Source organism: Drosophila takahashii, unplaced genomic scaffold (genome assembly GCF_030179915.1).
Source record: "Drosophila takahashii strain IR98-3 E-12201 unplaced genomic scaffold, DtakHiC1v2 scaffold_75, whole genome shotgun sequence".
NCBI lineage: Eukaryota > Metazoa > Arthropoda > Insecta > Diptera > Drosophilidae > Drosophila > Drosophila takahashii.
The window spans coordinates 13,285-27,492 of NW_027221754.1; the positions used below are offsets into that span (position 1 = coordinate 13,285).

General features: G+C 41.5%; 3 non-coding genes across 3 annotated transcripts; all 3 read left to right on the forward strand.

The window, feature by feature from the left end:
- The first annotated feature begins 1,860 nt into the window (after positions 1–1,860).
- On the forward strand, positions 1,861–3,855 carry LOC138914683 (small subunit ribosomal RNA). Its single transcript, XR_011420496.1, has one exon. It is a non-coding gene; the product is annotated as a small subunit ribosomal RNA (ribosomal RNA).
- A 621-nt stretch (positions 3,856–4,476) lies between these two features.
- LOC138914682 (5.8S ribosomal RNA) lies at positions 4,477–4,655 on the forward strand. The gene has a single exon (XR_011420495.1). It is a non-coding gene; the product is annotated as a 5.8S ribosomal RNA (ribosomal RNA).
- Positions 4,656–5,053: 398 nt separating this feature from the next.
- On the forward strand, positions 5,054–9,007 carry LOC138914685 (large subunit ribosomal RNA). Its single transcript, XR_011420498.1, has one exon. It is a non-coding gene; the product is annotated as a large subunit ribosomal RNA (ribosomal RNA).
- The last annotated feature ends 5,201 nt before the right edge of the window (positions 9,008–14,208 follow it).

Genomic DNA, 14,208 nt, shown 5'->3' on the forward strand with positions numbered 1-14,208 from the left:
TAAAGAAAAAAAATGTATAATAAAATATACATTGACATACAAATATGGCTAGTTGTATGGATATGCCGTATTCATTATATGGATACGGCATATAGATTATATAAATATGACCAAAAAATATTTTATATTGATATGGCAAATAAAGAAATTACTTGAATATGGAAATAAAAGAAGTTATATTGATATGGAAGAAAATAATGAGTCATATAGATATGTTGGCATCAGTACGAAATATGCCCAATTTACATACACCGGGGCCGCAGTACGAAAAATACCCAATATTTAGACGTCGTGGCCAAAAACATATATAGGGAGGCAGTGCTCGCCGACCGGCCGTATTGTTCAAAATTTATGTTTATCATATTATTTTGGCAATGCTATATATAAATGATATCTTATACATATAATTCAATTATAGCGATATGGAAATACCACATTATATGTATAAAGAAAAAAATGTATAATAAAATATACATTGACATACAAATATGGCTAGTTGTATGGATATGCCGTATTCATTATATGGATACGGCATATAGATTATATGGATATGACCAAAAAATAATTCATAAAGAAATTATATGAATATGGCAGAAATAATTGGTTATATTAATATGATCAAATAATACTTTATATAAAAAAGTGAATATCTTTGGTTGGGTGGCAAAGAGAATTAAATATGCCCGATATATAGACGTCGTGGCCAAAAACTACTATAGGGTGAAGTGCTTGTCTGTTGGTCTATATATATACATATAATATTTTATGTGTACACATTATTATTATAGATAGTTAATATCTATCGTATGGGTGGCAAACGGAATTAAATAATTTCGATATTTAGACGTCGTGGCCAAAAACTACTATAGGATGGTCAGTGGTTGTCCACCAATTAATTATTGAACAAACCATATGAATATCATATGCTGTTGTCAATATAATGTATATCAATAATAATAAAAAAATAAGGATGGTACAGTAAGTAGTCCATCTACTATTGAACAAAATATATTATAATATATACTTTTGTTATCAATAGAACAACATATATTAAAATCAAAATATTATCCGTATAAATTTGTTTCTTAAATGAAATTAAGACTTGGCTACGCGGTTAATATTATAAACCCATGATAATAAGGTGAAACAGAGGTCAAGTTTCTATTATATATAGAATAACAAATTGTTTCCGACTTTTATCGTTAATCTTTGGTGGCAGGTATATATGATAATTTATATTAAATTATTATATCCCCTGTCGTTTGGGCACAGAGTATCGCTTGCCGGTACAATGTGTTTACAAAAAGCATTATAATAAAATATAATTGCAATATTAGTGATCAAAATAATTTCATATGCGCTCGGTTTTATATCATATATTACCAGAGAGTTATATGGAAAAGATAAATTTTAAATTTATCATCAAAATGCAAATGATTTAACTCAATATTTATATTGGTTAAACAAAAATTGTACATGTGTGGATACAATAATTATGTATGTTGAACAAAAATGATATTTTAGAATGAAATATGTATATATAATATAATAAAAACTTATAGCAAGAACAATATATATTGAAAATTGTGTTATAAAAAAGTTGTACTTTTTCTTTAACATCAATTATAAACTTGTTATATTAGTGGCGAAACAAGTAAAAATTAAAGAACGTATACGAATGCCATATAAAAATGGCCGTATTCGAATTAAAATAGAATTATTTCACAAAGCAAAAAAAAAATATTGAATTAAAATCAATATTTAAGAAAAACCGAACATATAAAATGGAAATAAAATCTATTATATTTATATTACTAATTTCTATTCAAAAAATATGAATGAAATATGAACGAAAACATTATTCTGGTTGATCCTGCCAGTAGTTATATGCTTGTCTCAAAGATTAAGCCATGCATGTCTAAGTACACACGAATTAAAAGTGAAACCGCAAAAGGCTCATTATATCAGTTATGGTTCCTTAGATCGTTAACAGTTACTTGGATAACTGTGGTAATTCTAGAGCTAATACATGCAATTAAAACATGAACCTTATGGGACATGTGCTTTTATTAGGCTAAAACCAAGCGATCGCAAGATCGTTATATTGGTTGAACTCTAGATAACATGCAGATCGTATGGTCTTGTACCGACGACAGATCTTTCAAATGTCTGCCCTATCAACTTTTGATGGTAGTATCTAGGACTACCATGGTTGCAACGGGTAACGGGGAATCAGGGTTCGATTCCGGAGAGGGAGCCTGAGAAACGGCTACCACATCTAAGGAAGGCAGCAGGCGCGTAAATTACCCACTCCCAGCTCGGGGAGGTAGTGACGAAAAATAACAATACAGGACTCATATCCGAGGCCCTGTAATTGGAATGAGTACACTTTAAATCCTTTAACAAGGACCAATTGGAGGGCAAGTCTGGTGCCAGCAGCCGCGGTAATTCCAGCTCCAATAGCGTATATTAAAGTTGTTGCGGTTAAAACGTTCGTAGTTGAACTTGTGCTTCATACGGGTAGTACAACTTACAATTGTGGTTAGTACTATACCTTTATGTATGTAAGCGTATTACCGGTGGAGTTCTTATATGTGTTTAAATACTTGTATTTTTTCATATGTTCCTCCTATTTAAAAACCTGCATTAGTGCTCTTAAACGAGTGTTATTGTGGGCCGGTACAATTACTTTGAACAAATTAGAGTGCTTAAAGCAGGCTTCAAATGCCTGAATATTCTGTGCATGGGATAATGAAATAAGACCTCTGTTCTGCTTTCATTGGTTTTCAGATCAAGAGGTAATGATTAATAGAAGCAGTTTGGGGGCATTAGTATTACGACGCGAGAGGTGAAATTCTTGGACCGTCGTAAGACTAACTTAAGCGAAAGCATTTGCCAAAGATGTTTTCATTAATCAAGAACGAAAGTTAGAGGTTCGAAGGCGATCAGATACCGCCCTAGTTCTAACCATAAACGATGCCAGCTAGCAATTGGGTGTAGCTACTTTTATGGCTCTCTCAGTCGCTTCCCGGGAAACCAAAGCTTTTGGGCTCCGGGGGAAGTATGGTTGCAAAGCTGAAACTTAAAGGAATTGACGGAAGGGCACCACCAGGAGTGGAGCCTGCGGCTTAATTTGACTCAACACGGGAAAACTTACCAGGTCCGAACATAAGTGTGTAAGACAGATTGATAGCTCTTTCTCGAATCTATGGGTGGTGGTGCATGGCCGTTCTTAGTTCGTGGAGTGATTTGTCTGGTTAATTCCGATAACGAACGAGACTCAAATATATTAAATAGATATCTTCAGGATTATGGTGTTGAAGCTTATATAGCCTTCATTCATGGTGGCAGTAAAATGTTTATTGTGTTTGAATGTGTTTATATAAGTGGAGCCGTACCTGTTGGTTTGTCCCATTATAAGGACACTAGCTTCTTAAATGGACAAATTGCGTCTAGCAATAATGAGATTGAGCAATAACAGGTCTGTGATGCCCTTAGATGTCCTGGGCTGCACGCGCGCTACAATGAAAGTATCAACGTGTATTTCCTAGACCGAGAGGTCCGGGTAAACCGCTGAACCACTTTCATGCTTGGGATTGTGAACTGAAACTGTTCACATGAACTTGGAATTCCCAGTAAGTGTGAGTCATTAACTCGCATTGATTACGTCCCTGCCCTTTGTACACACCGCCCGTCGCTACTACCGATTGAATTATTTAGTGAGGTCTCCGGACGTGATCACTGTGACGCCTTGTGTGTTACGGTTGTTTCGCAAAAGTTGACCGAACTTGATTATTTAGAGGAAGTAAAAGTCGTAACAAGGTTTCCGTAGGTGAACCTGCGGAAGGATCATTATTGTATAATATCCTTACCGTTAATAAAAAAATTTGTTAATACAAATTTAATACAAATTACCAATATATATATATATACATAATAATTATAATAATAATTATACCAAAAATATGATCTTAAAAGTAAAAGATCAAATAAATTTCGAACAAGCAAATCGAAATATTGTAATAATATAATATTATTACAAATAAATTAAATAGAAACACACATAAAATTCGAACAAGCAAATCGAATTATTAATATAATAAAATATATTTTATATATTTATTATAAACTTTTGTGTGTATATGGACCATAATATACACGCGTTGCGAGATGTATTGGCCAACTAATTTGATGATGATCATACATTGGATAATGCAACAACCTAAAATATACAATGTTGTACCTGGTTTCAGGTTAATGTTTTATATAAAATTATCAATATATATTAACAAACAAATGCCATTACAAATAATACTTTGATATATATTGTTTATATAAAACTAAGACATTTCGCAGCATTTATTTTAGGTATATAAATACATTTATTGAAGGAATTGATATATGCCAGTAAAATGGTGTATTTTTAATTTCTTTCAATAAAAACATATTTGACCAAATTTAAAACCAATATTATAAAACTCTAAGCGGTGGATCACTCGGCTCATGGGTCGATGAAGAACGCAGCAAACTGTGCGTCATCGTGTGAACTGCAGGACACATGAACATCGACATTTTGAACGCATATCGCAGTCCATGCTGTTATGTACTTTAATTAATTTTATAGTGCTGCTTGGACTACATATGGTTGAGGGTTGTAAGACTATGCTAATTAAGTTGTTTATACAAATTTTATAATAAAATTTTATAAGCATATGGTATATTATTGGATAAAAATAATTTAATTATTTTATTCATAATATTAACAAATATATGAAAAACATTATCTCACAATAGTAATTAAACTTTGAGAAAAACGAAGAGGAATATTTTCTTTTTCAATCAAATAATACTGAGAAATGTCTAGCATAAAATATTATCTAGAATTGTCTCTTATTAATGATTTGAAATATGAAAAACGTTGACAATATTATTATTCTTCGTTAATTCGTTACAAATAAATGCCATTAATATATATATACGTCAGCTTTAAACGAATTTAATAAAATGTTTTATCATTATATATAAAGAATTAATTGCAAATAAAAGTTATATACAACCTCAACTCATATGGGACTACCCCCTGAATTTAAGCATATTAATTAGGGGAGGAAAAGAAACTAACAAGGATTTTCTTAGTAGCGGCGAGCGAAAAGAAATCAGTTCAGCACTAAGTCACTTTGTCTATATGGCAAATGTGAGATGCAGTGTATGGAGCGTCAATATTCTAGTATGAGAAATTAACGATTTAAGTCCTTCTTAAATGAGGCCATTTACCCATAGAGGGTGCCAGGCCCGTATAACGTTAATGATTACTAGATGATGTTTCCAAAGAGTCGTGTTGCTTGATAGTGCAGCACTAAGTGGGTGGTAAACTCCATCTAAAACTAAATATAACCATGAGACCGATAGTAAACAAGTACCGTGAGGGAAAGTTGAAAAGAACTCTGAATAGAGAGTTAAACAGTACGTGAAACTGCTTAGAGGTTAAGCCCGATGAACCTGAATATCCGTTATGGAAAATTCATCATTAAAATTGTAATATTTAAACAATATTATGATAATAGTGTGCATTTTTTCCATATAAGGACATTGTAATCTATTAGCATACCAAATTTATCATAAAATATAACTTATAGTTTATTCAAATTAAATTGCTTGCATTTTAACACAGAATAAATGTTATTAATTTGATAAAGTGCTGATAGATTTATATGAATACAGTGCGTTAATTTTTCGGAATTATATAATGGCATGATTATCATTGATTTTTGTGTTTATTATATGCACTTGTAGGATTAACAATGCGAAAGATTCAGGATACCTTCGGGACCCGTCTTGAAACACGGACCAAGGAGTCTAACATATGTGCAAGTTATTGGGATATAAACCTAATAGCGTAATTAACTTGACTAATAATGGGATTAGTTTTTTAACTATTTATAGCTAATTAACACAATCCGGGGCGTTCTATATAGTTATGTATAATGATATTTATATTATTTATGCCTCTAACTGGAACGTACCTTGAGCATATATGCTGTGACCCGAAAGATGGTGAACTATACTTGATCAGGTTGAAGTCAGGGGAAACCCTGATGGAAGACCGAAACAGTTCTGACGTGCAAATCGATTGTCAGAATTGAGTATAGGGGCGAAAGACCAATCGAACCATCTAGTAGCTGGTTCCTTCCGAAGTTTCCCTCAGGATAGCTGGTGCATTTTAATATTATATAAAATAATCTTATCTGGTAAAGCGAATGATTAGAGGCCTTAGGGTCGAAACGATCTTAACCTATTCTCAAACTTTAAATGGGTAAGAACCTTAACTTTCTTGATATGAAGTTTAAGGTTATGATATAATGTGCCCAGTGGGCCACTTTTGGTAAGCAGAACTGGCGCTGTGGGATGAACCAAACGTAATGTTACGGTGCCCAAATTAACAACTCATGCAGATACCATGAAAGGCGTTGGTTGCTTAAAACAGCAGGACGGTGATCATGGAAGTCGAAATCCGCTAAGGAGTGTGTAACAACTCACCTGCCGAAGCAACTAGCCCTTAAAATGGATGGCGCTTAAGTTGTATACCTATACATTACCGCTAAAGTAGATGATTTATATTACTTGTGATATAAATTTTGAAACTTTAGTGAGTAGGAAGGTACAATGGTATGCGTAGAAGTGTTTGGCGTAAGCCTGCATGGAGCTGCCATTGGTACAGATCTTGGTGGTAGTAGCAAATAATCGAATGAGACCTTGGAGGACTGAAGTGGAGAAGGGTTTCGTGTGAACAGTGGTTGATCACGAGTTAGTCGGTCCTAAGTTCAAGGCGAAAGCCGAAAATTTTCAAGTAAAACCAAAAACGCAATATATACAAATCAAGCTAATATAATATACTTGAATAATTTTGAACGAAAGGGAATACGGTTCCAATTCCGTAACCTGTTGAGTATCCGTTTGTTATTAAATATGGGCCTCGTGCTCATCCTGGCAACAGGAACGACCATAAAGAAGCCGTCGAGAGATATCGGAAGAGTTTTCTTTTCTGTTTTATAGCCGTACTACCATGGAAGTCTTTCGCAGAGAGATATGGTAGATGGGCTAGAAGAGCATGACATATACTGTTGTGTCGATATTTTCTCCTCGGACCTTGAAAATTTATGGTGGGGACACGCAAACTTCTCAACAGGCCGTACCAATATCCGCAGCTGGTCTCCAAGGTGAAGAGTCTCTAGTCGATAGAATAATGTAGGTAAGGGAAGTCGGCAAATTAGATCCGTAACTTCGGGATAAGGATTGGCTCTGAAGATTGAGATAGTCGGGCTTGATTGGGAAACAATAACATGGTTTATGTGCTCGTTCTGGGTAAATAGAGTTTCTAGCATTTATGTTAGTTACTTGTTCCCCGGATAGTTAGTTACGTAGCCAATTGTGGAACTTTCTTGCTAAAATTTTTAAGAATACTAATTGGGTCAAACCAATTAGTTCTTATTAATTATAACGATTATCAATTAACAATCAATTCAGAACTGGCACGGACTTGGGGAATCCGACTGTCTAATTAAAACAAAGCATTGTGATGGCCCTAGCGGGTGTTGACACAATGTGATTTCTGCCCAGTGCTCTGAATGTCAAAGTGAAGAAATTCAAGTAAGCGCGGGTCAACGGCGGGAGTAACTATGACTCTCTTAAGGTAGCCAAATGCCTCGTCATCTAATTAGTGACGCGCATGAATGGATTAACGAGATTCCTACTGTCCCTATCTACTATCTAGCGAAACCACAGCCAAGGGAACGGGCTTGGAATAATTAGCGGGGAAAGAAGACCCTTTTGAGCTTGACTCTAATCTGGCAGTGTAAGGAGACATAAGAGGTGTAGAATAAGTGGGAGATATTAGACTTCGGTTTGGTATCGTCAATGAAATACCACTACTCTTATTGTTTCCTTACTTACTTGATTAAATGGAACGTGTATCATTTCCTAGCCATTATACGGATATATTTATTATATCTTATGGTATTGGGTTTGATGCAAGCTTCTTGATCAAAGTATCACGAGTTTGTTATATAATCGCAAACAAATTCTTTAATAAAACGGTGCATTTATGTATTTTTGATTTGAAAATTTGGTATAACTCCAATTACTCAGGTATGATCCAATTCAAGGACATTGCCAGGTAGGGAGTTTGACTGGGGCGGTACATCTCTCAAATAATAACGGAGGTGTCCCAAGGCCAGCTCAGTGCGGACAGAAACCACACATAGAGCAAAAGGGCAAATGCTGACTTGATCTCGGTGTTCAGTACACACAGGGACAGCAAAAGCTCGCCTATCGATCCTTTTGGTTTAAAGAGTTTTTAACAAGAGGTGTCAGAAAAGTTACCATAGGGATAACTGGCTTGTGGCGGCCAAGCGTTCATAGCGACGTCGCTTTTTGATCCTTCGATGTCGGCTCTTCCTATCATTGTGAAGCAAAATTCACCAAGCGTTGGATTGTTCACCCATGCAAGGGAACGTGAGCTGGGTTTAGACCGTCGTGAGACAGGTTAGTTTTACCCTACTAATGACAAAACGTTGTTGCGACAGCATTCCTGCGTAGTACGAGAGGAACCGCAGGTACGGACCAATGGCACAATACTTGTTCGAGCGAACAGTGGTATGACGCTACGTCCGTTGGATTATGCCTGAACGCCTCTAAGGTCGTATCCGTGCTGGACTGCAATGATAAATAAGGGGCAATTTGCATTGTATGGCTTCTAAACCATTTAAAGTTTATAATTTACTTTATAAACGACAATGGATGTGATGCCAATGTAATTTGTAACATAGTAAATTGGGAGGATCTTCGATCACCTGATGCCGCGCTAGTTACATATAAAAGCATTATTTAATACAATGACAAAGCCTAGAATCAATTGTAAACGACTTTTGTAACAGGCAAGGTGTTGTAAGTGGTTGAGCAGCTGCCATACTGCGATCCACTGAAGCTTATCCTTTGCTTGATGATTCGATAATAAACATAAATTTAATTGTGTTTATTTTGTTTGGCTTTTTTAAGTCAGAATATATATATATATAAAATATATATATATAAAATAATAATTATATTTAAATAAATTTTATTTAAATATATTTAACAATGGTAGCCATATGTATCGTCATCCTATTAGTGACGCGTATAAAAATATTCTAAGTCCGAACATGCAAATAAGAGACATATGCAAGTATATGTACTTCTTAAGGTAGCCAACTGAATCGTCATCCTATTAGTGACGTGTATACAAATATTCTAAGTCCGAACATACAAGTAAGAGACATATGCAAGTATATGTACCTCTTAAGGTAGCCAACTGAATCGTCATCCTATTAGTGACGTGTATAAAAATATTCTAAGTCCGAACATACAAGTAAGAGACATATGCAAGTATATGTACCTCTTAAGGTAGCCAACTGAATCGTCATCCTATTAGTGACGTGTATAAAAATATTCTAAGTCCGAACATACAAGTAAGAGACATATGCAAGTATATGTACCTCTTAAGGTAGCCAACTGAATCGTCATCCTATTAGTGACGCGTATAAAAATATTCTAAGTCCGAACATGCAAATAAGAGACATATGCAAGTATATGTACCTCTTAAGGTAGCCAACTGAATCGTCATCCTATTAGTGACGTGTATAAAAATATTCTAAGTCCGAACATACAAGTAAGAGACATATGCAAGTATATGTACCTCTTAAGGTAGCCAACTGAATCGTCATCCTATTAGTGACGTGTATAAAAATATTCTAAGTCCGAACATACAAGTAAGAGACATATGGAAGTATATGTACCTCTTAAGGTAGCCAACTGAACGGACGTGCTTTTAGTCGTGCTGCTGACAGTCGGGATTTTGTGTGGTGAATTCGCGAGTTTCGGCGCTGGAAAGCGTTTTAAAATTTGCGGTTTGTGAAGGTGAACGGCTGGGTGTAAGAATCGAGTTTGAAAAGTGAGGATAAGGGTGGAAATTCGCAGTTTTTCGAATTGGGAATTTTCCATTGCGCCACGTGCGTTGAGAGAGTGCGCTCTCGCGAGTGCTCTCTGGAGAGAGGCGTTAGGCACAAGTGCGGGATTTCTCTCGTACGATCAGCTGTGCTAGCGGGAGTGTGTACGGACTAAGTGGTTGGTGCCATTGCTAAGTGCTGCCAGATCGCTGGAAATATAATTTGGTGAGTTTCTTTACTAAGTTATATTTTTGGGTGGTTGTTTGTTGCCGATAGATGTCGTCCGCAATGGACACCATCGAGTCCGGAAGCGAGTCGGCGAGCAGTCGCAGTAGCAGCGCTACAGGTCGGGGTAGGGGTCGCCCTAGAGGGAAACGCGGCCATCAGGGGAAGACCCGCGATGCGTCGCGAGCCAAGGTGCCGGCTGTGGATGGGGCCTCTGGTGGCCCAGAGCCCGTTGTCGAGGAGGATCTTGATTCTCTCGAGATGCCGCCGCCTCCTGCACCCGCTGGTAGGCCCGTTGCCGCCCCTGGCCATACTCCTGACAATGATGCCACCGCATCTGCTGCCGCAAGGATCGCGGATGCTGCTGCCGCCAGGATCGCCGCTGCCGCCGCTGGAGCTGAGGTCGTTGTCCCCTCGCCCGTTGCTCACAAATCGGAGGACTTTGCCATGGAGGTTGTAAAAGCAGGCTCAGGCCGCGTCGCTGAAGAGCTGGCGGCGATAAGGGAGGCATTTGTGTTGCAATCCGCGGCCCGCCTCTCACAGAGCGCCATCAAGGAAGTGATGAGTATCACAGCGAGATACGAGGCGTTGATTTCCGCGCTGAATGTTCGGAATGCCGTGCTTGAAGACCGCTTTAAGCAGTCGGTTAAGACGCTCCCGCCGCCACCCCAGCGACCGGTTCCTGCTGCCACCGCGCCGTCTTATTCAGCTGCATACCCAAGCCTGCCCCAGCCCTCTGCTGCACCGGTCCCACTGCCGCGTAAGCCGCGGGAGACCTGGTCGGCAGTCGTGCACAGCACGGACCCGAATATCTCGGGGAAGCAGCTCGCTGAGAAGGTGCGAAAGGAGATCGCCCCAGCGCTGGGTGTTCGCGTGCACGAGGTGCGAGGACTGGCACGTGGTGGTGCGGTTATACGTACCCCGTCGTCAGGCGAGCTGAAGCAGGTGATGGCCAACAAAAAGTTCCAGGAGGCTGGGCTGCAAATCAGCAGGACCCCACAACTGAAGCCGAGGATAGAGATCCGGGATGTGGACACCGCCCACAAGCCCGAGGACTTTATGGCGGAGTTGTATAAAAACAACTTTGCCGACAGGATGGAACTGGCGGAGTTCAAGAAGGCTGTGCGTCTGGAAAAGCCCTGGTCGCAGGCCAATGGCGCCACGGTGACCGTGACGCTGGAGGTCGACCCAGTGGGCTTGGACGTTCTCGACGGAGCAAAGGCATACATAGGATGGTTTGCCTACAACTGCCGTGCCTTGGTACGAACCTACGCCTGCCACAGGTGTGTTGGTTTCGACCACAAGGTTGCGAGCTGCAGGATGTCCGAGAAGGACAAGGTGTGCCGACAGTGCGGGCAGGTTGGCCACAGTGCGCGGGGCTGTCCCAACCCTGTGGACTGCCGAAATTGCCGCTTCAAGGGCTACCCGTCAGCACATCACATGCTGTCTGCTGGGTGCCCTGTGTATGCGGCGGTGCTGGCGCGGGTGAATGCTAGACACTAACCATGTTTAGCTTCATCCAGGCAAACTGTGGCAAAGGACGAGCTGCGACCATCGAGCTCGGAGTCCGATTGCGTGAAAGCAGGTGCCTGTTCGCACTGTTGCAGGAGCCCTACGTCGATGTGAGCAACGGGAGGATGGATGAGCTGCCGGAAGGTATCAGGAGCTTTACCGATAGGAAAGGAAAGGCAGCCATCCTAGTGAATCACCAGGATGTCATCTGTATGCAAGTGGAGCCCCTCACCACGGATTACGGCGTATGCGTGAAAATTATAGGAGGATTTGGCTCAATCCTTCTATGCTCCGCATATTGCCAGTTTGATGGCGACTTACCCTTGTACCTCACGTACTTGGATGCGGTCCTGCTGCTGGCCAGCAGAACTCCCGCAATCCTTGGCCTTGATGCGAATGCAGCATCCCCCATGTGGTTTAGCAAGCTTCCTCCCAACGCGGAGGGACTTGCTAACTACAATCGGGGTGAGCTGCTGTCTCTGTGGATTGTGGAAAAGGGAGCTGCGGTTCTAAACCAGCCAAGTTCGGTGTACACGTTCGAGTCCATGAACGGACGGAGCGACATCGACGTGACGATCGCCAACACTGCAGGATCTATGCTGGCCACATATGAGTGGAGAGTGGACAATTGGGAGTTAAGTGACCACAACATCATTACTGTTGTGGCCAACTTGACGACCGATACAGCCGTTGAGAGCCTAGCTCCGGTGCCGTCCTGGAACTTCTCCAATGCACGTTGGCGGTTGTTCGAGCAGGAAATGGTGAGTAGGGCAGCCGAACTTCCGGAAGACTTCTCAGAATCGCCGCTGGACCAACAAGTCTCTACCCTTCGCAGGATCGTCCACGAAGTGTGCGATCTTGTTTTGGGTAGGAGGACGGCAGGATCGCCGAGATCCAGACCAGGTTGGTGGACCGCTGACCTAAGCGCGATGCGCCGCGATGTCAGGAGACTTAGGCGCCGTCTTCAGGATGCCAGACGTCGTCGTCACGATGACGTGGCCGAGCTAATTGTGGTCGAGCTGAGACGTACCTCAGCCGCCTACAAGAAGCTCATCCTGAGGACAAAAGAGGACAGCTGGAGACGCTTCGTGGGAGAAAATTCACACGATCCCTGGGGGCGCGTCTACAAGATGTGCCGAGGTCGCAAGAAACGGACGGAGATTGGGTGCCTTCGCGTTAATGGCGAGCTGGTCACCAATTGGGGTGACTGTGCGCGTGTGCTCCTCCGCAACTTCTTTCCGGTTGCGGAGTCCGATGCACCGATTGCCATAGCGGAGGAACTCCACCGCCACTGGAAGTTTCTGAGGTTGGTGCTTGTGTCGCCAGGTTGAAGAGCAAACGCTCGCCTGGCATGGACGGCATCAACGGAACGATTTGCAAGGCTGTGTGGCGCGCCATACCTCAGCACCTAACGGCGATATATTCCAACTGCATCCGGTCGGGGTACTTCCCTGCAGAGTGGAAATGCCCACGTGTTGTGGCTCTGCTCAAGGGACCGACAAGGACAGGTGTGAGGCATCGTCGTAAAGCGGAATTTTCCTAGTTCCGGTCTTCTGTAAGGTGCTAGAGGCCATAATGGTTGATCGTGTGAGAGAAGTTCTTCCGGAAGGCTGCAGATGGCAGTTCGGTTTTCGTCAAGGACGTTGTGTGGAGGATGCTTGGATGCACGTGAAGAGCAGTGTTCACGCCAGCCCGGCGAGATACGTGCTCGGCATTTTCGTGGACTTCAAGGGAGCCTTCGACAACGTGGAGTGGAGTGCTGCACTGCGCCGATTGGCCGAGTTGGGATGCCGAGAGATGAGCTTGTGGCAGAGCTTCTTCTCCGGCAGGAGCGCAGAAATCCGAAGCAGTTACGAGACCGTTAATGTCCCGGTAACTAGAGGTTGTCCGCAGGGGTCAATCAGCGGCCCATTTATTTGGGACCTGCTGATGGATGTACTGCTACGACGCCTTGAGTCGTACTGCACACTGAGTGCGTACGCGGATGATCTGCTGCTTCTCGTCGAGGGAAAACTCCCGGCTCGCGCTGGAGACAAAAGGAGCGCAACTAATGTCCATCGTTGAAACGTGGGGGATGGAAGTCGGCGTTGCCGTTTCCACCAGCAAGGAACCAAGAAAGCTACTCGCTCGTGGCCCGAATGGAGTGCTTCGACGCACACCTGCGGTAAAATTTGCTGGAGCAAACTTACCGTATGTTAGCAGCTGCCGGTACCTTGGCATCACAGTCAGCGAAGGCTTGAAATTCTTCGAGCACGTCAGAAATCTCCGACAGCGTATGGCTGGAGTCGTTGCAGCATTGGCGCGTGTGCTTCGAGCAGACTGGGGCCTCAGTCCTCGAGCCAGGCGGACCATTTATGCCGGACTCATGGTGCCCTGTGAACTGTTTGGTGCCTCGGTATGGTATGTCACTACGACGCGGCAAGAAGTGGCCAGAGAGCACCTCATTGCCTGCCAGAGGCTTACCTTCTTGGATGCCTTCCGGTATGCCGAA